At 41.7% G+C, this 27,344-nt stretch overlaps 1 pseudogene; it reads right to left on the reverse strand.

The window, feature by feature from the left end:
• Positions 1 to 23,330: 23,330 nt before the first annotated feature.
• Positions 23,331 to 25,941, reverse strand: LOC114497093 (annotated as a pseudogene).
• Positions 25,942 to 27,344: the final 1,403 nt, after the last annotated feature.

The raw sequence follows: 27,344 nt of genomic DNA on the forward strand, positions 1-27,344 counted from the left end.
GAACCATTTCAAAGTTTTAGTGAAATACGTTTCTTGGCAAAGTGGTAAGGACTCTTTCATTCCTCAGTAGAGAATTAAAATGTCCTCTTGATGGAATGAAGCCATGGTTTCCTGTGGAACACTCGCACGTGCAGAACTCCTCTCCTCCAGAGAGACACAGAATCTTTCTAGAGGAGGAAGACGTGAGTCTATTTTATTATGTTTGTTCATTAAATTTAGGTGCAAAAATGAAATGGAAGGTATTTGTGAAGATAGTCAATTAACTGTCTCAAAGATATCTGGAAAATTCTGCGTACTTGGCATTTTTGAAGCAAAGCGATTAAACAATGAGAGCTGAAAATGAAATGGAGTAGTTCTGTCAACATCAGTTTCCATAGTTTCTCCTTTGGCAGCATGGTTAGCCTGGTATATCAGGGAATTTTGGTGTGTATTCAATAAAATCACCTTTTTCATATTTTCATGAGAAAGATAGGGAAATGCTAAGGGAGGAAATGGTAAATAGTTTAATGATCCTACCTAAAAAATGACAGGGAGTTTCATAAAACCATGCCACAAGATTTCTGTCCTGGTCCTTGACATAGCCACCACTTTTGTCAGTGGCCAGGGTAAAATGTCATCAAAATACCTCCATCATACATATCCCTTCAAATCTGGAAGGGCAGGAAATACATTGACTAGCCAAGAATATTGTAACAAGATCCGAGTCGATAAAAAGCATGACTAGAAATAGATGTAAGGTTTAAGCAAATCTATTGAACAAGTTCAGAAGAAGAGAACTCTCTTAGCTATTGCTATTGAACATTGAGAGAATGTGGAGCAGAAGTTCTTAGCTTTGGTTATACATTAGGGTTACCTAAGCGGGTACCTGGGGAGTGTTTCAAAAATGCCAATACCTGGGCACGACTCCAGGCAATTAAATCAGAATCTCTGGGGGTGTGGCCCAGGTATTTGTATGTTTAAAAATCTCCCCTGGTAACTTTAATGTGCAATCTGAGATAGAAAAGCAGTCTGTCTATTTATATTGTAGATCATAAACCCAATAAGAAAGGAACAGTAAGATGGTACTGCCCACCTCTCTTTCTTGATTGATCAGACCGCATTTAGAGTATCATGAAAACAGGGAAAAACAGATGAAAATGGTGAAGTGATTAAGGGTATTACCTGAGAACTCTTCAAGAAGTTATAAATGTTTAGGTGGATAATGTAAACAGATACAAGGCAGTAAACATTTTTAGAGAAGAGATCTCAGCATGCATACTTCCTTACTCAGGGTTGTCAAGGAAATGTTAGGCTACATTGTCTATATGGACTCAGAATATTAGAGACTTTCCTGCAAGAAAAAGGGATGTCAGTAAAACAAGTCTTCTTCTTTTGACAATTTGGGGCATGTGGATCAACACTTTTTTTTAATTTTTAAAACTTTTGTCAGCAGGCTAATTTAGGATGTAGAACCCTGACCTTCCAATCATGGAAAAGCACTGATTTCTGCAAGCCCCTGACCACACCTCCCCATTTTGCCAGTCTCTGTAAAATGACATTATAAATTTCTTCTTTGTTACGTTAATTTCTCGGCGCACAGATTGCACATTCATAAACCTACACTTTCATTGTCTTTCTTATGGGTTTCTTCAGAGCCCAAACCACTCAGTGCTTCTTTTCATTCTGAGCAGTGTTCTAAAGAACCTGTTTTCTCCCCTGTCTTGCAGTACATGGGCAACTGGGACTGGCTTGGTGGTGATGGAAGAGGGATTACTGTGAGAAAAGACTATTTTCACTTCACTTTCTACACTGTCAGGACTGAAATGTGTGAATTTATATTTGCTTGCATGATTCTTGACCTTGACCAATCTGAGCTTACAAGGGAGCCATTTCAAACTCTTGGATAAGAGTTAATACTTGCCCTTTATTAACTGGTCTTCAAGTTACTGATTGATTTCTCCTGTGGATGGTTTGCCGTGATTTTTTTTTTTTAAGATTTTATTTATTTATTTTTAGAGAGGGAAGGGAGAGAGAGAGAGAGAGAGAGAGAGAGAGAGAGAGAGAGAGAGAGAGAGAGAGAGAAACATCAATGTGCGGTTGCTGGGAGTTCTGGCCTGCAACCCAGGAATGTACCCTGGCTGGGAATTGAACCTGGGACACTTTGGTTCCCAGCCCGCGCTCAATCCACTGAGCTACGCCAGCCAGGGCGTTTGCCGTGATTTTTGATGGGATATTAGAGTGAGAACGTACACCTAGTTTACCCAAGCGTGTCTTACATGCCCAGAATTCATATTAAACACATGTGTTGTTGAACCCATGCTGGCTGTGACAGCCTTTATTCCCCTGCTTTGTTGATGTGTCTACAACATAAGCAGGTGAAATTCTTCATAACAGATGTTTGGACATTCCTGTGCATTGCCAATCAATCTGTGCACTGAAATTATCATTTTGATCCAGTTATTTTGATGGTGATTCTATTTTAGTAACTGTAAAGTGTCATTTATTAACATATGTTATTTTAATTTTAACACTTGGCAGTATAAAGACATAGCAAAGAAAGTATAGCATTCATTGATTGATGTGTAGTTTTGAGACAAAGGTTTCTTCCTTTAGATTTGGTGTCAGGGAAAGGATGCACACTCCATGAGGGTGTGGGTCACAAACCAGGGCCTTAATTCTAATGACATGTTAGCAGGATATGCCTCTAGGGGAAGCCATGCAAATAAGCCCAATGGGACCATTCAGGGCAGATTTGTGCCCTGTTAAAAGTGGGCATCCATTATAGTCCTGTGACCTGTGCTGAGGTCACGTCCCTGCTTCCAACCAGTCACTGACTAGAGTCACAGCGTTTCTGGGCTTCACTGACTTTCTCTGTAAAGTGAGAACATTTGATTAGAATAATTCTAAAATCTCGTCTCACTCAAACTTCCATGGTATTATAATTATAGCCATATCCCACTTATAGATGTAGTATTCACACCATCAAGTTGCATTTTAATAAGATTTAGCAGCAATTTTGATGTTCATCCATATTTACAAACTTGCAGTTCTGCTTGCATAGTGTTGTCACTGTCTTTTACATAGAAAATATGAGAAGGAAAACAATTCTTAGGATTACAGACAATTAAGACTGAGGTACAGGTTTTGGGGGGTAATACTTTCAAAATCAAAAGAAGAGACATTTTAAGACATTTTCCTCCAGTTCTTAGATACTTCAAATGATTAGTAAGAATATAAATTCTGCATAAATACAAGTATAAAATGATACAAAATAGATAATCCAGAGGCATGGAATGTGAACAGTGTCCTGAAAGCCCTGAAATGCCAGCCAGTCTAACTTAAGTGCCAGAGGAAACAGCTTCTCAGCTTTAAGACATAATTTAAGAGACATGGGAAAAATAATGTATCTGTTGAAACTGCATGGCCTCTATTGTGTTTTGAGCAATAGGTCCCTACCCACCTTGTAGACAGCGATTGTAATTCTATGAAAATTAAAAGCTTGTGTATTGACTGTATCCAACTAGGATAAATGACAAAATAACCCAGATGTCTTCTTTGGGGTGGTGGGGGTTGGTTATAGCTGTTGTTTTAAAGCAGTTCTTGAAAACCATACCTTTTCTAGATTGGATGTGTTCCTTTGTTCTAACAGTACTTCCTGGCAATTATCTCTTTGTGCCTTTAAATTGCTTAGGTAAGTACCATGCACAGCTATATTTTCCCCCGAAGTTTCTAATGAATCTTGCTTTCTCCAATATTGCCTTTCTGGCTGCTTTAGTTTGCTGAATCATTGCCTGTGCCTCTGGGAAATGTAGTTATTTCCCAAAGGGTTTGCTCCTGATGAGAAGAGATTACCTACATATCAGCAGCTTAGGTGTTTCTGCTCTTTGGCTTCTTTTCAGATAATTCGCAGTCGTTGCAAAGCAAGTGAGTATAGCTCAGCTCAGGAACAGGTGATTGCAACATGGATGTCTTCAAAGTAATTGGTCACACAGTCTGCACTGGCTTTCTCTTTAGACCTTGTTTCAGAGGGCAGGGTGATAAAACCATTCTGCCACACGCTCTTTTGAGCTTCCAGTTCTCTCAGGCTTGTGTCTCACACACTTGCCTCTACTTCTGAAGCTGCCACCACTGGAGTTGTTGTATGTTTCAGAGGCAGAGTGCAGGGAGTCTGATAAAGACCAATTGGGAACATATCTAAGAAAATGTGTGTAGGTTTTTAAAAGCAGCACATTACTGGGGATGTCCTCACCTGGACAGTCTGTTGAAGAAATTCAAATTGATCTAAGACCACTTTAGTTAATTAAGGTCATGTTCCATCAAAGTGGTTGCATTTTATTCTGGGTCCTAAAGACTGGGAGATCTTTATGGAAACCGTTGTAAACACCATCATGCATCACTCATTAGAGCTGACAAAAGAAGCAATTAGTCAAAAAGAGAACCGTCCTAGAACAATGGCTCAGCCCAGAAAGCAGGCGATTGTAATAAGGCGGAGGAAAGTCCCAGGAAAGCGCAGGGACAGCTAGGCTGAAGGATCTGGGAAAGTCCAGGGAGCCTCACTCCTCTCATCCCGGTGTGTGATTGTCAGGTTGAAGTGATTACGGGACCAAGTGCTGGTTCCTCAGACCTGCCAGATCTTATGGGGCTTTGAAATGAGGATATGACGAAAGAGAGGCTGTGTGTTACAGATGTGGACAGCGTTTAGATAAAGGAAACACTGAAAATATTGGCAAAAACTTTTGACTTGACCAAGTGACTTACAAGTCTATTAAATGTCATGGGAACAGAATCCCATATTGTTGCTTATATAACACATCTATCCTTAGAAAAGCAAATACACTTGCTCCTTGTAAATATATTTGTTCCTTGCAAACAACTGACCTGAGTAATGACTAATTTTCAGTTTCGAGACTCTATGGTGCATGCACCATAATTCATTTTGATGTACTACTATGTTTTATGGTACTTTTTAGTTTGCTTTTTATTTCCTATAAAAAAAAATCCCACTCATTGTAATTAGAAAAATGTGTCATCTATGTTTTTTTTTTTCTTTTTTGCCGGTAGCATGAAGGCCAATCTAATTCTCTTTGATAAAGGAGATATGTATCCATGAACTCCTTGTGGTTTTTGGGTATGAATAACAGACTTCTTAACTTTCACTGCATTATTTATAGGCCCTAAAACATGAGCTGTTTTTTCATTTTAATGCAGGCAAAACTCCAGTGAAATGATTTGGGTGCTCCATATAACTCTGGCTGAAGTTAATAACTTTGTGTGTGTGTGTGTGTGTGTGTGTGTGTGCGCGTGCATGAGTGCATGCTACAATTCCCTTAGACGACCCATTGCTTTGTGGTAGCTATTTTCACTTAATCTTATTTTTTTTGTTTCCCTTTCATCTGCTCATTGGAAGTAACGTTGCAAGTATAAAAGGAAGGTAACCTTTCTGCTTTAATCTCCTCTGCTCCGAAAGGACAGAACCAATCTCTTTCTTCCTCATGTTCTTGCTGAATTTTCTTCATTCAGCTGTTGTAATGTACAACCTATATGTGATGTCACAATGAGCCTACATTTGTCTGTTCCTTTCTGTAAACTCTTTTTTTGAGGGGGTGGGCATCATTCTTCACAGTGGCTAAACTATGCCACACACATAGTCTAACCCTAGGATATGTTAAATTTTATCTTCCTCTAAGGGGAATTATGGAGCATAATTGTCAAGTATTGGCCACTTGCAATGCTAGCAAATTTCATTTTCTCAAGTTATTTTGATGGCAATATGAGATCATTGGAAGAACATAACAGAAGGGAGTGTACTTCCATTTCCTAGCAATTGCCTTCCTTACTGGTAGGATGTCAATTCAGAGAAGATGCTTTTTGCACCAAATAGCACAAATTGCCTGGAAAATTTTTACATATGGGAAATAATAGCAACCAACTATTTTTATCATGCTGTGTGCTTTCAAAGGTACTTTCAAAGGTACTTCCCATCCCTTACCTCTTTTAATCCTTAGAATAACCCTATGAAAAAGATTATATATTCTTCTATATAGATGACTATGTATAGACAGAGGTTAAGTAACTTACCTGAGGCCACATTAGAAATAGCAAAATACACCCATCCTTGAGCCTGTTTCTGACCCAGATCCCATCTTCTCTTAACTGTATTCCTCTGCCTCTGCCGCTGACTCGCTCTCAGACTCAATCGGTTGCTGGCAGGGCACAGCAGAGTAGGAACAGCAAACACCCAGAGATGTGAGGAGAGCTGCTTGCTTTAAGAATAAAGCAGAACCCAGAACCTTCAAGGAGGTCCTTTTGAAGGAAACCATGAGGTTCTAACTCTTTTCCTCCCAGTTTCACCTTTGCCGTGAGGCTCCTTCCCGGTGCGTGCTCTGGCCACCATCCTACTCTTGGAGACACTGGTAATCTTTCCATCCTGTGGCCTCCGTTCTGAGAGGGGTTCATCCCCTCCTTTGGTTCATTCCATTAATATAGCAGAGACCACTGGAACTTGCTAAATGCCTGGGGAGAAACATATTAACAAGCGTCTATTCTCCCTGCCTTCACCTTTTCCATTTCCTTCAGGACTGGAAGATCCTTTTCTCTCTGCCCATTCTCTTCAATATCCCTATATCAGCATGGTAAGTCTGGTAGTTTCTTCGTCATGAAGATAATTTTGTTAGTGTAAGGACAGAGCTTGTTGCACATGCAAATTTGTAGGCCTTTTGTAATTGTTGCACTCATCATTTCCACCCCTTTCTGGTATCCACAGTTAAGCTCTAACTTTGTGCATGTTTAGCTTCTTATCACCCTCTACTCAGGAGCCCCTTCTAAGTATTTGTGACATACCATGGTCAAGGCCATGGTAGACAGGCCCTCTTTGTTTCTTAATGCACGGGTCCAGTTTCTTAAGAGAGATGCTCCTTCCTTGAGTGATTGTCTCTGGGAGTGTGTGGCCTGTGGCTAGACTAGGAGAGTTCCAATTTAGAGTTGGCAGTTGAAGACCCAGGCTCAGGATAGGGCAGAGCAGGGAGAGGAATCCTATTCAGTGGTGGAGGGCAGTCAGAGAATAGGCTAAGATCGGTTAGGTCTAGGAACCCGACAGTCGGAACCAGAGACCGAGTTTTGGAGACTGGCGTTAGGGAGTCAGATGCCAGTCCCTGAGTTGACTCTCATAGGTCAACTCGCATAAGACTTGGTTTTAGAAAAACTTGGGCAGAGGATCAAAACAACGCCAGCAGCTTAGACTGCATTGATGTTGGCTAATGGGGTCCCAGGGTGCCTGAGCCTGTTACAAGGATGTGCTGTTGGTGATCATGCTGCCTCAGTGCAGGGAGGCAGAGATTCAGGATAAGGAGACAGACATGTAGTAAAATTACAGTGGTTAGTTTCAGCTTCACTGGTTATCACGTTATAGTTTGATCCCTGGTTCGTTCAGTTCGGTGAGTGATGTTGGAAAGTGGTGGGAGGATAGAACACTTACAAAAAGTGTTATTCTTCTCTTTGTGAGATCAGGCTAGGAAAAAGGCATTTTGAAAAAAAATATTGATCCATGTTTTTATTTTTCTTACTCAGGAAGAACAGCCCTATTGCTTTTATAATAGAGTGTAGAAACTCAAGCTCCATGGGAATTTTTTGGGGGGAAGCGGAAACAATAGGAAATTCAGTGATTTAGTCCAAGAAAGTGAATGAGAATTCCTGGGGAAGGCAACCTAGTTTTGTTTATTCAAAGGGGGCCTTGGTAGCCTAGCCACACACACCTCCACTCTGCCCGAGTTCTTGCCAGCTCTCACCAGCATCTTCTTCCCTGGTCTGGTGCAGGAAGGAAGCGTGTGCTCTTGAAAAGAATCCCTGGCACGTGTTCTCCACTAATTGGAGGGCAATGAATTCAGGCTTTTTAATATAGACAGACCTTTAAACTATGTTGCATGCCTGACGTTTTAAAAAGAAGGCATGCTAAGCCAAACCAACTGTGCAGACGTGGCTTTTCCTCCCTGGGCTGCTAGTAAGATGAGTCACCTTTATCCGAAAATGAGTTGGTTGGATAGATGGAGGAGGGAACTCTTTAAAAATCTTGTTGCAGTTGATCTCACACGTGTTATCATCACGTCTCCCAAGGGAAGTGATTCTGAAAGGAAGTGACTCTTAAAGGAAGTGACAGTGGGAGAAGGATTGGTGCCACTGAGACCTAAGAAGGATTCACCCTGGGGCCAGCAGCCCAGACTGAGTTGCCGTTGACTGCTGAGGGCCAGCCAGGAGGGTGCTGGAGCCTGAGACAGAGTCAGCCTGCCGACAGGGATCACGTGCCTCAATTGTAGGGCATTAGAAGGATGCATGAGGAAGAGATAGGCATGTAATTAAAATTACAAAGAATTAAATATTATGTGAAACTCTAAGTAAATTTTTGAATGTGGTATGAACAAATGGTTTATATTTATAGGCAGGGTAAAGGAAATGAGTTTTAAACTGTGCTTAAACATAATAATAAACAATAGTTTTAAAGCAACCAATTATAAGCTATTTTAAAACTATAATGAAATACAAAAGGTTAGCCCACAGAAGCCCCCCTGCATTAACTCCTGTTGCCTGACTGAGTTACGATGTGCATACATTGAATGAGGTTTGCACCATCTGTGTTTAATGGAAGAATGCCTTGACACAGTAGGCTGAAAATTAAAAACTTTTGTTCTTGAAACAACTTGTCTTTATTAACTGGGCATTTTCTGGTACCATGCAACTATAAAAATACAGATATAATTTGAATGCTGAAGCAAATATTATCTGTAATGCTCAGTTGAAATTTTGGGGTCAATCAAAGCAACCTTGTTCTTATTAATTAACTTTAGACTGATAAATTGGGAAGTAAAATGTTCAACACTTAAAGCCTCTTTTATCTGCTCTACATATTGAGATTCTGTTATAAGGTTTGAAATCGGTTGCATTGCTTTAAAAACATTTTAACAGCAACAACAATAAAATAAATATTTGGACATACCACACCAAAAAGTACTTATTGCTGTGTACTATAATATGGAAATGAGGTTTTCACAATCATTTGCAACATTTTCAAATTTGAGAATGTGACTTTGTTGTTCTCACTTGTTCAGTTTGTTTGTCTCAGTTCAAAAGAGTTACCTGAGAGCCTGGTTGTGGTGCTGCATCAGGTTCTACCATTATAACATTAGACTTTTTTGTGGCTGAGTTTGCTTGGTAATAGTCTATTCATAGTGCTCTGGGCCCAGAAATCTTATTTGTGAACTTCAATAACTTCAAGTAGGGAGAGAGATTATTTTATCTTTGATTTTCAGGTACAGTCAAGCTGAACAGAAAAACCTTTTTTTGTGTGTAATAAAAACATCACTCCAGGATGTCCTAGTTCAGGCAGAGCCAAGGGTGGCCTATTTTCATCCCAGTGCATTGAATGGGGCTTCTCCTTGGCAAGGGGCACCCCGTAAACCGACCTGCCTGGCCTTCTTCCCATTATGAAGGAAGTGCTCTTCCTGTCCTTATCAATGTTGGGGTTACAATTTCACGGGGCTCTGAAGCCCGGGGACACATGAGAGATCCAGAGAGGCGGTTGCTGGCACCGATGGAAACTGAAGGAAGGGGCCGGAGGGCAGTCTGTGGATAGGAGAAGAGAAGGAGAAAATTGTCATTCCAGATTCTTCTGTACTTCTGACTTTTCGTGGACTGTGCTTTTTGTCCCCCTCTCATTTTCCAGCACGTGAAACAGTGCACTCTAATGGGAGAGAAGACAAAGGGTGTTGTCAAAAGATGCAGTCCTTGAGCCGTTTCTACTCTGAGAGCAAACATTCAGTTCACTGGTTACCACTCCAGCCACCGTTAAGGCTTTGTAAATGGAACAGAAATACAAAGGAAGTATCCACTTCCTTGTGAATTTAAATCCACACTTTCAAAAAAGAAGAGAAAAAGAATGGTGCATAAAAATGGTTTTTAAAACACCAAACTTGCATACAAGAAAGAAAACAAACCGGCTCTTCGGTTTATTGTTAGACTTCGGTAATGACAACCCTGGAAACCAGTCCTGTTCAGTGTCTGCCTGTTCATTTATGTTTCACTCAGCTTTCAGTCTCTGCTCACCAATACTAACCAGATTCTCATAAATCAGTGCTAATGGGAATGTCTCAGATGAGTGCTAATGTTTAGGTCTAAAGCTTGACAAATTATGATGTTAAAACTATTTCAGAAGCAATCATAATCTGGGGCATTCCTACTTAAATTTCTATTTTAAGATATAAAAGAGAAGTTTAACTTCCTCAAACATTTATTCAGCCATTTGTTCTTGTGTGTCTTCTAGATCCAGTGTCCTTTCCTGGAACCCCAAAGTCCTTTCCTATTCAGCTTTGGAGCCTCTAAGACATGAAGACTTCAGTAGTGACACACGGAGATAAATCTGGGGCATTTTAAGTTGCTCTGAGAACAGACATTATGAGAATAGTTTAAGTGGCTGGAACAATGTATTTAAGTTAAACAAAGAATTCTTAACTTTCAGGGGTTGGAACAGATTAGGGAAGTAGGTCAGGGGATTTTATTCCCCAGAGCGTCTGGGACGGAGTGGTGAGAGGAGGGAGAAGAGCGCCTGCTATTTGCTGACGTTTGGCCAGGGTTGTGCACATTCAGTGCTCACAGCCACTCTGTAAACTGCACACGGTTCTAGACACTCTACACAAGAATAAGTAGACTCGGATTAAGCAATTTGCCTGAGGTTTCACAACCAGTAAAAGCTGGAGCCCAGATTCAAATTCAAGGCTTCCTGTTTCTGAAAGTCATGTTCTTTTACTCCTCCCCTGGAATAGTTCCCTGGAGCTAGAGCCATTCCCCTGGAGATAATTTTTATAAGTTAGTTTTCTTCAAAGTAAGCAAATGTGACACGCTGAGCTCTTTTCAGCTCTTGCCATGGTGTGAAACAGAACAGACACCTCACTGGCGTGACCAGCTCTTCCCTGGGCACCTCAGGGAATGTTTCCAGGTACGCATGATGGCATCGTTCCCCAAAGCTGGAAACACCTAAACTCCTTGATTTTAGCTTATGTGAAACTTTCCAGTAGCCAGAGAACAAACTACCCTTCTGACAACACCTGTAAAAGGAGAAATGAAATTAGAAGAGACATCCCAAGTCTGCAGGTGACCTGTATTTAATTTAGATCAAAAGTAAAACCTTTGAAAACCTCACTAAAAATATAAAATCGTATATGCTTGGGTTAAGCTTCAGTCTCTAGATAGCTTTATAAAGTTCAGAGGAACTTGAGAAGGTTTGCTTTGTGAACTGCACTTGGTACTTACCACTGGTGGTGATGTTAAGCAGGCTCATTATGAAGCCCGGCCCTCTTTTAAAACACTTGAGACATTGAAGACAGAGGAATGGATCCCTGAGGTCCCTCTCCATTTCACTGAGTCTAGAGAATCAAGAATGCTGAAAGAGGACAATAGGTGGTTTATACTTGTAAGTAGTGTTTCCTTTTGAAAGATGCCACAGAAAAGACTGGCTGGGACATTGGCCATTGCTTCATTCTTTGCGGGTGGGGAGCTCCACCATTTCTGCATTCCAGTCTTTGAGCTTTAGGTTGCCATTCTTGTTGGCAGCTCTCTCAAAATGTAGACACATATGGGAAAGTCTTGTCCTCAGGGAGAGGAACCATTGGGCTACCTGGTGTTCCTGTTCCCGATGCTCCCCAAAGATCCCCTTGGAAGAACAAGATCACTGTTTCTCTAGGTGGTGAGGAGCCATTCCTGTGTCCTACCAGACTTGCGTCACAGAGGAACAGCACTGATTGCTACGAGGAAACCTCAGTAGAAGAACTGTCAGTGCTGAGGGTACCTGTAGCCATGGTGGTTACACCGAGATCAATAAGGGCACATTCTTGGCAGGGTGATTGGCAAAGAAACAGTTCCTTGAAGTTTGTCCTTGGAAAAGGGTGGCTAAAAAGCATTCTAGAGCTGATCAATCCATTCCGCTGGTGTGCACTGCATTCTCTGCTAGAGGGTGGATGTCACCTCTGTCAGCCCCAGGATTATCATCAAGATAACATTCTCGATAAATTCTCAGGAATGTGCTCTTCTGGTCCCCCCCTCTCACACCCAGAAGACGAAGTACTTCAGAGTTTATGAAGCGAGGCATGGACAGTGCACCCGACATCTCTGTGCTGGTGAGACTCCGCTGTTTTCAGACGTGACCTTGCCACAGGGTCTCCAGTGTATGTTCAGTGTCGTAGGAGAGGATAGAAGCCCTTGGGATAAACTTGTCAAATCCTTCAATGATGGAAAAAATCATTCAGTTCCCTGAGTGACTTTTCTCTCTGGGGCATGGCTGGAGGGTGGCTTCGCACACACCAGCAGAGTGGGAGTTGGGAGAGCAAACAGCCTGGAGACCGCAGCACTTGGAGCTGCGCCAGGGCCCAGCACTACCAGGAGGCCCACCGACCCTGCCTGGGAACCAGCAGATTGCCCTGGTCTGCATGCTCATAGACACATCTGTGCATACAACCAATTAGGGAAAGGAGGAAAAAGGAAAAAAAGCAGGAATCCGTTTTCTGGGTGGGAAGTAAAGTTTACATTTAACTTCTCCCCATCCCAAGGCAGATTTGTACAACTTCACACGTTTCCTGGGGCCCACGTGTTCTTGGAAAGGCAAGGCCATGGGAAATAATAGACTGAGCACTAGATTGGCTGCTAAGAGACATGGGACCCAATTCCAGTCCCAACAAGTTCTAGACCAAAGGGTTTGAACAAATAATTTTACCTCTCTGAAGCCTTAATTTAAGGTTCATCTCTCTTTAGAAATTTAACTAGTTTCCTAAGGCTGCCATAACAAATTACTACAAACTGGGTGACTTAAGCAAAAGAAATTTATGCTCTCACAGTTCTGGATGCAAGAAGTTCTAAATAAAGTAGTTGGTAAGGCTGGTTCTTTGTGCAGGCAGAGGGAGAATGCATTCCACACCTCTCCCCTAGCCTTTGGTGGTGGCTGGCGATCCCTGATGTTCCTTGACTGATGGTTGCATCGTTCCAATCTCTGCTTCTGTCTTCTCGTCTGTAAGTCTGTGTTTCTCCTTTCCTGTCTTCTGTTCATTGGATTCAGAGCGCAGCAAACTGGCTGATATCATCTCAAGATTCTCACCTTAATTACAGTCATATGTCAACTAGTGACATTTTCAGACAAGGACAGACCACATGTAGGATGGCATATACCACAAAGACTAGTATGTAGTAGGCTGTCCCTCTGGGTTTGTGTGAGTGCACCCTGTGATGCTTGCACAATGCCAGAACTGCCCAATAACACATTTCTCAGAACATGTCACCGTTGTTAAGCCGTGCATGACTAACTGTGAAGACTCTTATTCTAAATAAGGTGACTTTCTGAAGGTCCAAGTGGACCTATCAACTCACAACAGCAGTGGTATTATCTGTGTTAGGAAAAAGCAAGATAATGCACATCTGAGTGTTTTCTGAAAGGTGAAGTACTTCCTTTTATCCTCCTTACTCTCCAATTAAAGGCTTCTGTAAATGGCCTGTTTTATAAAAGAAAGTTACACTCTTATTTTTGTAGTCTCTGTTCTGATCTGACCTGAAGCTGTCTTTCTAGATTCACTTCCTGTCATATGATCCAACCCCAAGAGATTACTTATTTTTTGAATCATCAACTTTCATCCTTCTCAGTTTTTCCAACTTAGGCTTCCATTTTGCTCTGAGCTCTCTTTCCTCTTCTACTTATCTTGCCAGGCTGGGCTGATACCCCATGTTTTTGGCTAACTCTTCTTTCTCTAAGTTGAAATTTTCCAGGATTGTGCTGGAGCTAGCTCAGTCTGACTAGAGAAAGTTGAACACTGCTTATTAAATATTCAGTAATACTCTGGCAGCCTTAAACTGGCCATGGTGGGAGTATGTACATCATGGAAATTGGCAAATGCTACAAATAAGAGCTTGTGTTTCTTTTATGCCAACACATCACTGATTTTTCCCCTCCTTTGTACCTCTATTGCACTTTGTATTTACCTCTACTTCAGCATTTTTAAACATTACTTATTATAATGATTTGTGAATAGGCATCCCTCCTGCTAGATTTTTGAGTTCCTTGAGGCCAAGTAGAGTTGTCTGATACCTTCTAGCACCTGCTATGGACTGAAGGCTGTTCCCTCACCTCAATTCAGATGTTGAAGCCTTAAACCCCAAAGTGACTGCATTTGGAGATGGGGCCTCTAAGAAGGTAATTAAGGTTAAATGAGGGCATATTGTTGGAGCAATGGCCTAGTTGCATTAGTGTCTTTCTTTATAAGAAGAGACACCAGAGAATGAGCTCATTTTCTTTCTCTGCTGTGTGAGGACACAGGTAGAAGGCAGCCATCTGTAAGCCAGGAAGAGAGCTCGTACCAGAAACCTATTAGCTGGCACCTTGAACTTGGACTTCCTAGCTTCCAGAACTGTGAAAAATAAATGTTTATTGTTTCAGCTACTCAGTCTGTGGTACTTTGTTATGGTGGTCCAAGCAGACTGATGCAATACCTACTACATATGAGATGCTCAGTAAATGTCTTTTAAATTGAGGAGGATAAGGGGAGGAAGAACAATGACTCTGCTCAATTTGTGCCAAAAATTCCGTAAAACAAATACAATTATTGACCCATTTTACAGATGAGAACTCAGATGTAGGAAAGTGAGTAGAGTTTACCTAAAGTCACACACCTAGCAGGTAAGCCCAAAGTCTCATTCCTAAGCCAAATGCTTAGATACTAAGTAAAATTTTTTCCTTGAATAAGATGAAATTTCCTAATCCAGACCTCTGCCATCCAATAGAATAGCCACTAGTTACATGCAGCCACTGAGCACTTGGCATGTGGCTAGTCACATTAAGTGTAAGACACAGATGGGATTTCAAAGACTTAGTATGAAGAAACATATTAAATATTGAACTGTTAAAGCAGTATTGGTTTAGATATGTTGGCTTTGATAAAACATGTATTAATGTTTTCCCTTTTAATGAGGCTACTAGAAAATTTTAAGTTCTACATGTAGCTCCATTCTATTTCTGTGGAAATACAGATTACTGTTTCTTAGGACCTGGGACTTCTACCAGCTGCATTCCTGGGCTAGCTTTCATACATTCAGAGAGCTCGGCACTCACCTAGTTTAGGGCTCCCACATGATAATTCAGGGACTGTACCACATGTCCCTAACTTCCTCTGCAGTTTGTCTTTTGGTCATTTCACTGGCCCATCGGGATGAGGCATTTGTGATGGATAAAGGGATAAATGTTCAGTGCTTCGGTCCAGTTGGTATCTGGTGAGAAGGTCGGGCATCTAGGGAGTTGTGGAATGAGGCTGGAGCTGTTGGCCAGGATATTATCTGCTCCTAATCTGTGAATATCAGTTACAATAAGTCTTGTGTCCATTCAGTTGGAGGGGAGCCACAACTCAAAAGAAGATATTTGGAAGGAATTAGTAATCAATTCCTCTCTTCCTTTAGGACAGGAAGCTGCTTCCAGCAAACACAAAACAGGCCAGCCTAGAATCCCACAGTTTTCCCCAACCAGCCAGTGAGGTCATGGGGATAGAGAGTCACTTCCAAACGCATAAGCAGAGAAATCATACAGAGCAGATAACTAAGATCTAGCCATTCTTTCGTGCCAGGTTATCACAGGAGGCAAGTGGTAAGGGAAGATGATGTATGGTTTGTGTAAATAGGTCAGATCTTTTAGGAAACAGAAAATGGAACACCAACATGTCAGTAAACAAATCCGCCAGCCTGGCTGCTTTCCATTCTGTGCCAGGGGAGCACTCACGTGCTCCAGCTGAGTCAAGAGGGAAAGAAACAGTGTAGAAGCCCTCATCTTCTCCTCTGTAATGAAGAAATAAATTCTGAAAAGGCTACGATGACATTTTTATATTTCTCCAGAGTGCCATAGTTTGATGTAATTATTTTGGATTTTCTTCAGTGCTTTTAAGTTCCTCTGTCAACCCCCAGAAACATCATGAATCTCCTTGATTTTGCAGGAACAGAGCCTAGACATTTGTGCCTCCGCTGCAGTGTTGCTGGCAATCTTTGATGAGCAGTTGTGAGTGCTACGGAGCATGTTTCCGGCCACTTCTCTGGATTTCCTAGCTGCCCAGAACTGAGTCCTATCAAAACTCCTAGGCTGTGAATTAATGGACTTCGTAGACGATGTCCTGGTAGATTCCTTCTGGCAGGTGTGGGGGCTCCATCTGCTGCTCCCTCATTTACAGAGCACAGTGGTAATGTCAAGAGTCCCTGTAGGTTAATATCATTCCTTCAAAGAGAGAAAAACCATAGAGCTTTCAAGATGGTAAAGATTCTCAAAAATCACCTATTGTCACCCTCCAAAGTAGGTGACCCAATGAGGTTAAGTCCCAGAGCAGTGTCACCTATCTAGGTCACCCAGCTTCTGGCCTTGCCCCCTCCTCACCACACCAGGCCCCCATGTTTCACTACACAGGCTCTAACTCCGAGTTTCATTCAAGGGAAGAAGCTGGATCGTGAGAGCCTAGTTTTCAATCGAGGTCAGGAATAAGTGACTGTCATTTTTTTTTTTTGGCATAAAGTGTGAAAATCTGTGCATGATGTGTTTGGCCCGGGGAGCCCCTAGTCCCACAGGGACTTCGGAATCCCCACCTGCATCTGTTTCAGAGGCAACTGTCATTTGTCTCAGTCAGAATAGATGACAGGAACCCAGACGCTTTTACTGGGGGCAGCACGAGCCCCTCTCCTCCATGTTAAATGGGAAAATAGGCGAGCTTCAGCATCCTTCAGAGCGATGTTTCCCAGAGGAGAATTATCCTCTCTAGCAGCAGTAGACACGTTTCTATTTTTGCCTTCCCTGAACCATCACCATCCTTCTCAACACGCTCAGTGCCGAGACTTCATCTCTACTCTCCCTTTGTCCTGATCCCCGCTGTGTCACATAGGCTGTGACATTTTCAGAACACTTTAAAGTGAAATGCCGTACTTTCTTGGTGGCTTTTCTTTCCATACCTGGGGAAGCCCTTTCATCTTCGAACACGCACGTCTCCCTTCTCCCTCAAGGACAAGTCATTGAGCGCAGACGGCGGTGATGTGGTTGTGTGGCATTTGGCAGAGCGGTTGGCACTGGGAGACTGCCCGGTCTCACACTCCACTGGTATTTCCTGTCTCTTGTGGCATTTGTTTCCTATTACCTCTGCTAACTCATGGAGGTTTGTATTTTAAGCAGACACTTCCTGCTTCCGTATCACTTCTCATATACAAGACACAGAGTAATCTGAGGATAAAACAGAGTGACTAAGTGGCTAAATAATCTTAGGTAGCACATTACTTCCAGATACTCTTTGGGTGCTGTGTTATGATTTTTTAAATGATTTTTCCAAAGACATTTTCATTGATTATGGTAGTTTCAGGTAAGGCTTTATTTGTCTTGATGACATAAAAATACCTTGCTGTATCCTGGTCTCTTTCCCATAGATAAGCCCCCATAGGAACCTTTGAAGTTGGAGCTGCTTTTGAAACAACCTTGGCATTGCTCTTTAAAAAACAGTATCAGGCTCAATAGCCTGTCCATGTTATCTGCCCTTGGCTGTATAGAAGAGTTCAAAAGAACAAACTAGGAGAGAGAGAAAGTGGAAGAAAATATTTTATTTTGATAAAGCTCTGTCACCAAATGTCATTCTGAATGCAAAGAAGTCACCAAAGAGCCCCTAAACATCTGACTCATCTGTAAACTGGGAACTCATGTTAATTCACCTGAACTGTAGGAATTAAGAAATGAAGAAGATAGGGGAACATGCTGAGAATATCAGACACTACTCAGAATTAATACTAATTGATCCCAAGTCAATCTGCTTAAGCCTTGGATAAGAATGGGTTCCCAGGGCATCATGTAGCTCACCCTGAGACACAACGGTCTCAAACCCAGTTGGCCCTGGATGGGTGCATTCTGTTCTGATGGATGAGATATTTGCTTCCTGGAAATGTTTTTCTTCACTGCAGGCAAGAAAAATCGTTCTTTAAAATATACCTCTCCATGGCTGAGAAACATAAAACCCTCCAGGGTTTAAAATTGCAAATATCTAGCCATTGTCAAAAGTAGGAGGGCATCAGAGTCCTGGCACCAGGTTGCTTTGCTTCTGGGATGAGTTTTTATAGCACTACAGATTGCCTTGCCTTCTCTTCCTCCTCCTCCCTCTGAACAAATCAGTTGTAATTTTAAGAATAGTGCTAATGGGAAAAAAATAATGTCAATAAATGTCAGTGGATGCATCAGGCAAGCATAAAACACATTGGTTCTCTGGGCTTACAGGCTCTCCTTCATGTTCTCTGGCCTTCGCCCACTCTCAGTGTGTCTTTGTCCTTGATAAATGTGCTAGTGATGGGCCTGGGAAACAAAATATAACCACATCAGTCCCTTCAGACATTTCCCTGACAACCTGGATGGACCAAAAAGCTTGAGAACTACGGTGCATTGTTTAGGTTGCTATTCAGATTGGGAGTTACCCAGAAATCCATGTTTGCAGCTGTTATTGCAGTCATTTAAGAAATTTTGTTTGCTGATGATGGGTGCATTTGATAGCAAGACTTGTGAGACCAAGAAGGGCGTTCACACCTGAAGCTCAGATCTTATTTTGCAATAAGGTAGAAGGTGGAGGGAACAGACTAGAGGTGGACTGTGAATCCCTGAATTTTTAAAAATCAGTGTTGTCAGCTTAATAAATATTTGCTGTGATCCTAGGATGTGCCAGCCACCATGTTTTATCTTTTTCTAAACATGGAATTTCAAGTGAATTTTATAATCTGGAACATTGCATTAATTTGTGTTGCAGAATTGCTTCAAAATCAAGTTAATTAGAGGATAAAACTAGCTGTCAGAACACGGCCTTTTTCTTATCTTACTTTTACAGCTATATAATGGTGATGCTAGCAGGAGGAATTCATTTTCAAAACTAAAAATGCAAAAAAGCCATTAGAGATTTAATTTATCAGCATCAAGATTGTGCTGAATTCAGCTGGAGTGGCTACAGAATTGTAACCACAGCAGCGCAGAAAATCAGAAGATCCTGCAGGTACCATGTCTCGGCCCACAGCTTTACAACTTATTCACGCATTCAAACTTAAATATCTGCTAAGCATACTAAAGAAAATGTTTTTTGTTTGTTCCAGCAAATCTTGCCTAAAAAGAAAAAGAACAACTACTCCCTCTAGTGACAAGTTGTAAGTTAACACCAAAATGAAATTTGGTTAAATTCTAATCATTGGAGAAGGAAAGCTCTGTGTTTCAGTTGAAACATAATTTATGACTGTAATTAATAGAGATTAAAATATGCAAATGTGAGTGAAAACATTTACTCTGCGGTTTTAAGCACTGATAGACACGTCTTGTCGAGGCCTTTGTTGTCTTTACCTTCTTAATGTTTGTGTATGTGGGGCTACTGTTTGGGGGGCGGGGCAGGGGTTGTGAGAAGCCATAGCCTATCAGGTGAATGGGTTCAAATGTAAAAGCTTGGAGATCATTTTGGAATTACTTTACATTCTTTAACTCCAGTAACACTTAGTTTTTCTCTATAGTTAGAGTTAAAAGCTTTAGTTCTGACACTACATCACTTGCCAGAATTTCAGTTACTAGTGATGCACAGTAAATGGATGTAAGGTAGACGGAGAAAAGTACCAGTAACATTTGAGACCTATATGTATTTCTTCTCATATTTTAATTTAAAAAATGGCATTTTCATGTAAAATGGCAGTGCATAAGCAGTAGTGGGGTGGCCCACTGGTTAAATGAAGGTGAGTTCAAGGGCATACGATACTTGGAAAAATGTAGGGGTGAGTATATCATGGTGTGAGTTGCACCTGAGATGGATGTGGGCTCCCACGTGGGCAGCGGTCACCGTTTTTCCTGGCGTGAACCCGGACAGGAAGTCAGAAAAATCTCTGCTGGAAGAGTGAATGAGGTAGCCTCGCTATTTCAACGGAGCTTTGAGGAGGAAGGAAAATCTCAAGTCAGCAGGGCTTTTGCGATGACAGTAGAGCAAGACAGCTGCCCCCAAGCATCTGGCAGTATCGCAGTGGGACACTGTCCTTGAAATTTCAAAGGCTTTTATTTGTAATCCACTCCTTAGTGTAATTTCCCCCAGAAGGGATACAGTTTTAACAGGAAGTAAACTGGGCAAAAGGTAATGGGGATTCTGAAATCAAGTTTAGTGGAAGTAAACATTGAAAGATGTGATAAGGCAGTTTTGGAAATCTGCAGTTTGTTATTTTACAAGTCGTGTGCAAAACCTGGTTTTCCCAATTTCATCGTTGTCTCAGGGACCTAGAAAGGAATCAGATGTAGTACAAAAATGCTAAGTATTTCATCTAGATCTTAGACAACAGTGATCCATCAACTCACCTCTTTCTCCTCCTCCTCCGATACATATTTTATTTGCACCCTGTCCTTTGTTTCCCCACTGCCATGCCTTTCCATCAGTTGGACACCAGGGGGAGCAGTTGTGAATAGAAAAAATGAACACAAATGGAGCATTCATAGAGATCTTACTCTACTTACAATAAATATATAAGTATATGTATTAGATTTATTTATTTACTTTTGTTAGATATAAACACTTTTATACCTAAGGAAGTTAAGCACTTAACATATTTTATGGGAATTCTCATATAATTGCAATTGTATATGTGTACAGGACCTACATAAAGCATTTTTGAGGGGGAAAAAGCTAAATTTAGTAAGTAGGAATGAAGCTGAAGAAACTTCACTTACTAGCAAATATACAGAGGAAAAAAATGTAGCTTGTGATAACATGAATGAGAGGTTTCACTGTAACAATAAATATAATGCTTTCAAATAGAAATATCTTACAAACTGTATTAGGATTATAATCTTGGATTTTCAGTTCTCAAGAAATTATTTGTTTTCTCACTTTTAAAAAAGTCAGTTTTCCTCATCTCTGTTGTATCAGCCACAAAGTGGTATTTTGATTAACGATTATAAAAATAGTAATGTTCATGAAAAAGCAAGTCCAAACAATGTGAGAGGAATGATACTATAAAGAAAGCAGGAATCATCCACAATCTATGTTACTATCTAGAAACGACTACTGTGCATGTTTGGTGAATAAATATATTTCTAACCTTTTCCCTCCCTTCTGTCTCCTCCCCCATCCTTTTGCTGCCCAGCGTCCTGCCAGTAGGCACTAACCCTTAAACCAATATTGCCAGCTCAGATCTGTCTCGTGAGTGTCACTCTTGTTTCTCACAAGCTCCTCCAACTCAATACCATTTTAATGTCACTTCCAGTTGTGGAGGCAACCTGCCTCCTCACACACTGTAATTCCTACATCAACTTAGGCCGTTGGATGACATTTATGTACTTATTGCCACATAAATCTTTCAACCTTGGGAACTCTCAAACTCTGCAAAGAAATCACCCAGGGAGCCGATTCCTGCTCCTGCTCTCAGCAACCCTGAGTTGGTCGGTGTTCCCATGAGCATCTCAGGGATCTGCTTTGTTTCCCAGACAACCCTCATCCCCAGGTAACTTGGCACAGCTGGTCTCAAGCCCACAGTTCCAGAAGTTCCACATGTCCTCAAGGACAAGCAGGTGAATGTTAAATTGCTACTCTTCCTCCCACTCTTACTGCTTTTTTTCATAAATTGTTGGAGCAGCCAAACTTAGAAATGCCTGCTGTCAGCTGGAGTGTTTTGTGTAACCCGGGAGGTTCCTGGGGGCACACTCAGTGGGGAAGGACATACCAAAGTGTACTTGGTACAGACAGAAAAACTCAGGATGCAGAACGTGTTGATTACCTGATTTCTTTCTGTGAAGTGAAATTTGTTAGAGTTTGTTTAGGTTTTCACACAGGTTATTCAGCTGCTAGAAGGAGGATGTCCAGCTAAGGTAGGAATTTAAGACACAGTAAGATACAATCATGAACTGTTGGAGCTGCAAGGACTTCCAAGGTCATGGGAGCCAATGTTCTTATTTCACAGAGAAGGGGACTAAAGGCCAGGGTGGTGAGATACCTTGCTCAAGGCCACACAGCAAGTCATGGGCAGAGTCAGATGTACAACTTACCATCCCAAGTACCTCCTCTCTAGTATTTGTTCTTATCCTAGACAGGATCACATCCCTGCGGCTCACAGGGGTCTGACATTTAATAACACAAGAATTATAGAGGCTCCCACATCCTGGAGGTCCTGAGACTTTCTGAGGGCATGACAGACTCTGCTCATTTAGTTTTCAAGGTCTTAGGCAACATACACTCACTCTGTAGAATGGCCAAAAGAATTGTCTGTGCTTTTACAATTGTTTCTCACTCACTCAATCCCAGCAGCAAAGGGGAAATCAGAAGCAAGGTGTCATTCTGGGGAAAATCCCACAGCTCTGATGCATTGTCCCTTATGGTGAATGATAGTGCAATCCTATTCTTTACCAGTTCCTTCCTGAGTGATTATTGCTGGCTGCTCAGGACTCTGGTAAGGCGTTGTACTAGGGACTTGTGCAGTCATCTTCTTTTAAAATGTACTTTTTTTCAAAATCTAACTTGTTAGGCTGATCATTGTGAGGTCATTAGTGGCTGAAAATGGCTTATGCAATCACATTTGCTTTCTTCCTCCCCCTACCTTGAATGTCAAAGTAGCCTTTTTATTGCTTTAACTCAAGAAATAGAGCACCAGATGTTGGACTATTGGGACATGGGTAGGTACTTAAAGGGATAGAGTAGAGGAGGAGGAAGTTGGAATACATTTCAGTAGGATCTTCATGTCTTGTCCTTTAAATGTAGGCCTAATGGCAGGCAGGGTTGGGATGGAAGCCTGTGACTTCAGAAAGGAGAGTCCTAGTTGTTTTGTTTTGTTTTGTTATGTTAAAGCTTGTCCTCCTGCCCATTCCAACCTCACTCCTCAGGCCACACATGCACGCCTGTAATTATGGAGAGAACAACCAGATCTATCAAAAGTTATTTTTAAGCTACATAAATTCATAAAGCTCTCATTAATCTAGGAATTAGAGAATGGAAAATATGTGCAATAATCACATAGAGCAGTCATTGTGAATTTCTGGCTCAGGTAGATTTCAGTCTCCTTTCAGCTCTAGCAGACAATTCAGGTTCTCTATTTTGAAAACGTAGTGGATAGCCCTGGCTGGTGTGGCTCAGTGGATTGAGTGCTGGCCTGAAAACCAAAGGGTCACCAGTTCAATTCCCAGTCAGGGCACATGCCTGGATTGGGGGCCAGGTCCTCAGTAGGGAAATTACAAGAGGCAACCACACATTGATGTTTCTCTCCTTCTCTTCCTCCCTCCCTTCCCCTCTTTCTCAAAATAAATAAAATCTTTAAAAAAAAAAAGAAAGAAAAAGAAGTAGCAAATAGCACCTTGCTCTTATATCATAATGGTCAAAAATTTAAAAGAAGCCCAGAATCTTGGAGTTTATTAAACTGCAGAGCTAACACAACATTGTGATTAAATGGAAAGATACACCTTCTGGAGTCAAACTTCAAATCTCACTTTCTTATCTTTCCTTTTTTTTTTTCAAGGCACGATGTTTATTTACTCAGAACACCAGTATCATCACTCTGCTATAGTAAGAGTGAGGCAAGGTATTAGCACTAATAAAAACAAAATTTTATGAACAAAGTTATCAGTCATTTAAGAAAAAAGAACAAACAGCCCAAGTGATGATCGTTTTAGTTGAGAACCCCAGTGTTATGTGAACTTTCTGTTAAAATTTTCTAAAAATCAAACTATTTTACCTCAAACAGACTTAGTTCACCAAAAAGGAGCTATGAGAGAAAAGAGGGATTTGTAAAGTATGTTTTCTTTAAAAAGGGCTTGGAAGGAAAAAAAATAAACTTAGAAAGTATATGGAGGGGTAAGCTTTGTATGGGACCCAGGCGGAGGCCTAGTTCATTCCGAGTCTTCAGACAGGTCCCCTGGGCACACACTGCACGGCGGCACCTCTTCCTTGGTCACACGGCCCGTTCTAGCCCACCAGCCACCAGCGGAGGTGTCGTGATGTACTCTAATCAGATTCTTCAAGTATTTTTTACCTAACCAAAAAGTTCTTCAGAAAGTGTAACAAATGTAAAAATCCCACATTTTTCACTCTGCCTTGTTTGGCCTCTGTGATGTCAACTGAACTTTAAGGTTTTGTGTGTACAGTGTGGTGAGTTAGTGTTATTTTTAAAAGAAAAAAAAAAACCCATAAAGGTAACGACTGCCCACAGATAAGACATGGGGTGACGTCCATAACTGAATCAGCCATGGAGTGTTATGTTAGTCCATTGTAAACTCTTGGAAGTTGAGACTGGGAACTGTGCATCTGACACATCTGAGCACACAAGGAGAGGGAGAGAAGCCTATCTTATTCCAGTTCTGACAAGGCACACGGTCTTCAGAATGCTCATCCATGTTCGTGGCACCATTTATTGGATACCCATGTTTCAACCAGCACTGGACATGCTGCACGCCATGGACTATAATCTCCTTCTGCATTGGCAGCTAGATGATGCCAGAAAACAGCAGCTCCCTTTTTGGGCTGAACACTAGCTCCTACTTCAGGAAATAACATTGGCTCTTCCTGCTAACACATCACTCAAATAAAACAGCCATGTAGCAATTCTCTTTCCTGTTCCTAGCTCTTCGAAAGCATCTGGCTCCTCTTTCCAAAATCAAAATGGGATTCATATTGTCCCCCCACTCCGTAATTCACTACCTGTAATTCCTCTGCTTTGGAAACATCGAGTCCTTTTAGGTCTTGTATTCTCATATTAATCTGAGACATCACAGGGTTCTCATAACCAGAGAGCCAGGCACTCTTAGGTACTCTGCATATTGCTCTGGTCAATTTTCCACAGCACGTGCTGTAGCGTGGTTCAGCCTTGGTTTTGCTAGATCTTTGACAACTCCAGTTTCTGCATCAGAAATAATAGCATGGAAGCAAATAATATGAGGCTTGTCCCACTCATCTTCCTGTTTTGCTGGAGCCAGAATGAATTTAGGATTCCGGTTTCCATCCTGGTAGCAGCAAAAGGGTTTTCCCTGTCTCTGAGGCGTCATTCTGGAGCCCTCCCCACGCACAGCATTTCGCACTTCAGTCTCTCTGGCAGGTAATCCACAGCAGCCCCTTTTTTCTTCAGTGTGGTTTTCTGATCAGACTGGTCACCTGAAGCAGACTTATTGGCATCTTTTTCTTTAACCATTATAGACTCAAAATATTCAAAGTTACTATTAGCTGTTAGGTGTTCAGGATCTAGTTCAAGAAGCTTCTTTGTGAGCAAAAGTGCTTCATTGAGGTCTCCCTGCTGGTACACCCCACAGCCCAAATAATCTAGAACAGAGACAAGCATCCATGATAGAAACCTCGCCTTCCTCCGGCTGCTTTGGTGCTTGTCCCATCCACACAGTTCTGTGTGGTAATAACCTGCTTCTGTGTAGGCCACTTGGCCCGACTCAGAAACAGTTCTCAATGTTTAGAAAAGATTTGTGCTTTTCTCCTGGAAGATTGCCCTTCGAAATGGTATGTGTATCCAAACTGTAGGTGTCCTGGAGATGCAGCAGGGCTTCAGCTGCTGGAACCTGGTCACCACGAGGGAAGTACTGTCTCTGAATTGTCAAGTTAGCAATAAAGCCATCGGACACATCCTTGAGGACTACATTCTCCAACTCGCTCCACTCAGCGTTCAGACGTTTCACTAACGTGAAGGCATTTACAGGGTGCCCAACAAACCCTTCAGGTCTTTTGTCGCTGTGCCAGTCCACCAATCTAACGTCTCTGCCTATTTTTTTATGTGTTCTAATTTGTCTTCTTCTGCCTTATTATACTCTTTCAGGGAAGTCACCAGATCTTTCTCTGTATAACATCAAATCAGTCATCTGACTGAAGTTAAAAAGCCTGGGTGGGCCAAAAACTGGGGAAGTAGAATCTCTACAGTTAAAACACACTGGGTCTTCTTGACAGTGTTAGTGCCACAGGTTCACACACCTGGGAAGTGGGATGCGAGCACCTTCTCTAGGCCCCTGCTGCCTGTATGTAGGTGGCTACCTGCTCCTTCCCTTCAGGCCTCTGGGGGCCTGACTGGGCAGCAGAGGGAACCAGTAACCCTTTTTTCTTTTCCCCGTATCTCAGTTTCTGTGTAGTCTCAGATAAGATACTTAATCCCTTTAAAGTCTGTTCCTTCATCTGATAAAACAATTAGGATGAAGAGCTCTAATACAGAAGCTTGTTATGAGTACTTGTTCTAGGTCAAGAGATTAATGAATTTGTATCTCGGCTCACCCTGCCCCTAATGCCCCAAGTAGGAATCCTTTCCATCATCTCCTTCTGCTTGAGTATTTCCAGGGGAAGGAACTCTTTAATTCTTTGGATAGCCGTCTGCACAGTTATGGAGTTTGAATCTATTAATTCATTCTTTATTCAGTAAGTTAATGAGCCCCTCCTTGGTGCTGAGCACTGTGCTAGAAAGCTGTTCTCTGTATGGAATCCCGAGTCCATAACCCTGGAACCTCTGTCCTTAGGGTTTCCTTCAGGTTCCCACGCAGCAGCCCTTTGGCTAGGGGAGGCATGTCTTCCATGCCTCTTTCCTTCCCAGAAGTATCTTCTGCTAAGTTCTCCAACCCTCTTACTCTTCTGTTCACCAGCATCAAGTTACATTTCAAGTTTTAATTCTTCTTAAAATATGGCACCCTGAAACTCTGGCCCATCTGCTGTTTGGCTACTGCTGAGTCCCCTAGGACTCTTCACTCCCTCGGATTGGCACTGTCTGCCTGGCATGATGTGTCTGAAGACTGCATTTCTTTCAGCCACTGGAGATGGTAATTGTGAAATTTTTATGCCTAAATGAATATCTGGAGTCAGATGTGCACTTGCTGTGTGAAACAGAGGCCATGCTAGAAGGAATAGTGTTCCAAGCAAAGGGAAGGAACAGCATGTGCTAAGGAAGGAAACTCGGAACATAGGGTGCTGATGAGGATGATGCACTCTGACCCCAGTCTATGTGTGACTGAACAAAGTTTAGACACTGTGTGATAACAGATGCTCTGCAGTATCATGTAGTTATGTCTGTTGTTCTGTTTAAATGCATCGCAATATTTGTGGGTTGAGATTGATTGTATTGCTATGGCACCACAAAAACAGAAGCAACCAAAGAAAAACTAGGTAGATTAGATTTACAAAAATAAAAAAAAACTTTTGAGCTTCAAAGAGACACCATCAAAAAAGTGAAAAGACAGTCTATAGGGGTGAGGTGTATTTGCAAATCATTGGACAAAAGTCAGTGTATATTTACAAACTGTGCAGTCATTACCATTATCTAATTCCAGAACATTTTCATCACTCACAAAAAGAAATCCCATGCCTATTAGCAGTCACTTCCCACTT

The sequence above is a fragment of the Phyllostomus discolor genome, chromosome 5 (assembly GCF_004126475.2).
Source record: "Phyllostomus discolor isolate MPI-MPIP mPhyDis1 chromosome 5, mPhyDis1.pri.v3, whole genome shotgun sequence".
Taxonomy (NCBI): Eukaryota; Metazoa; Chordata; class Mammalia; order Chiroptera; family Phyllostomidae; genus Phyllostomus; species Phyllostomus discolor.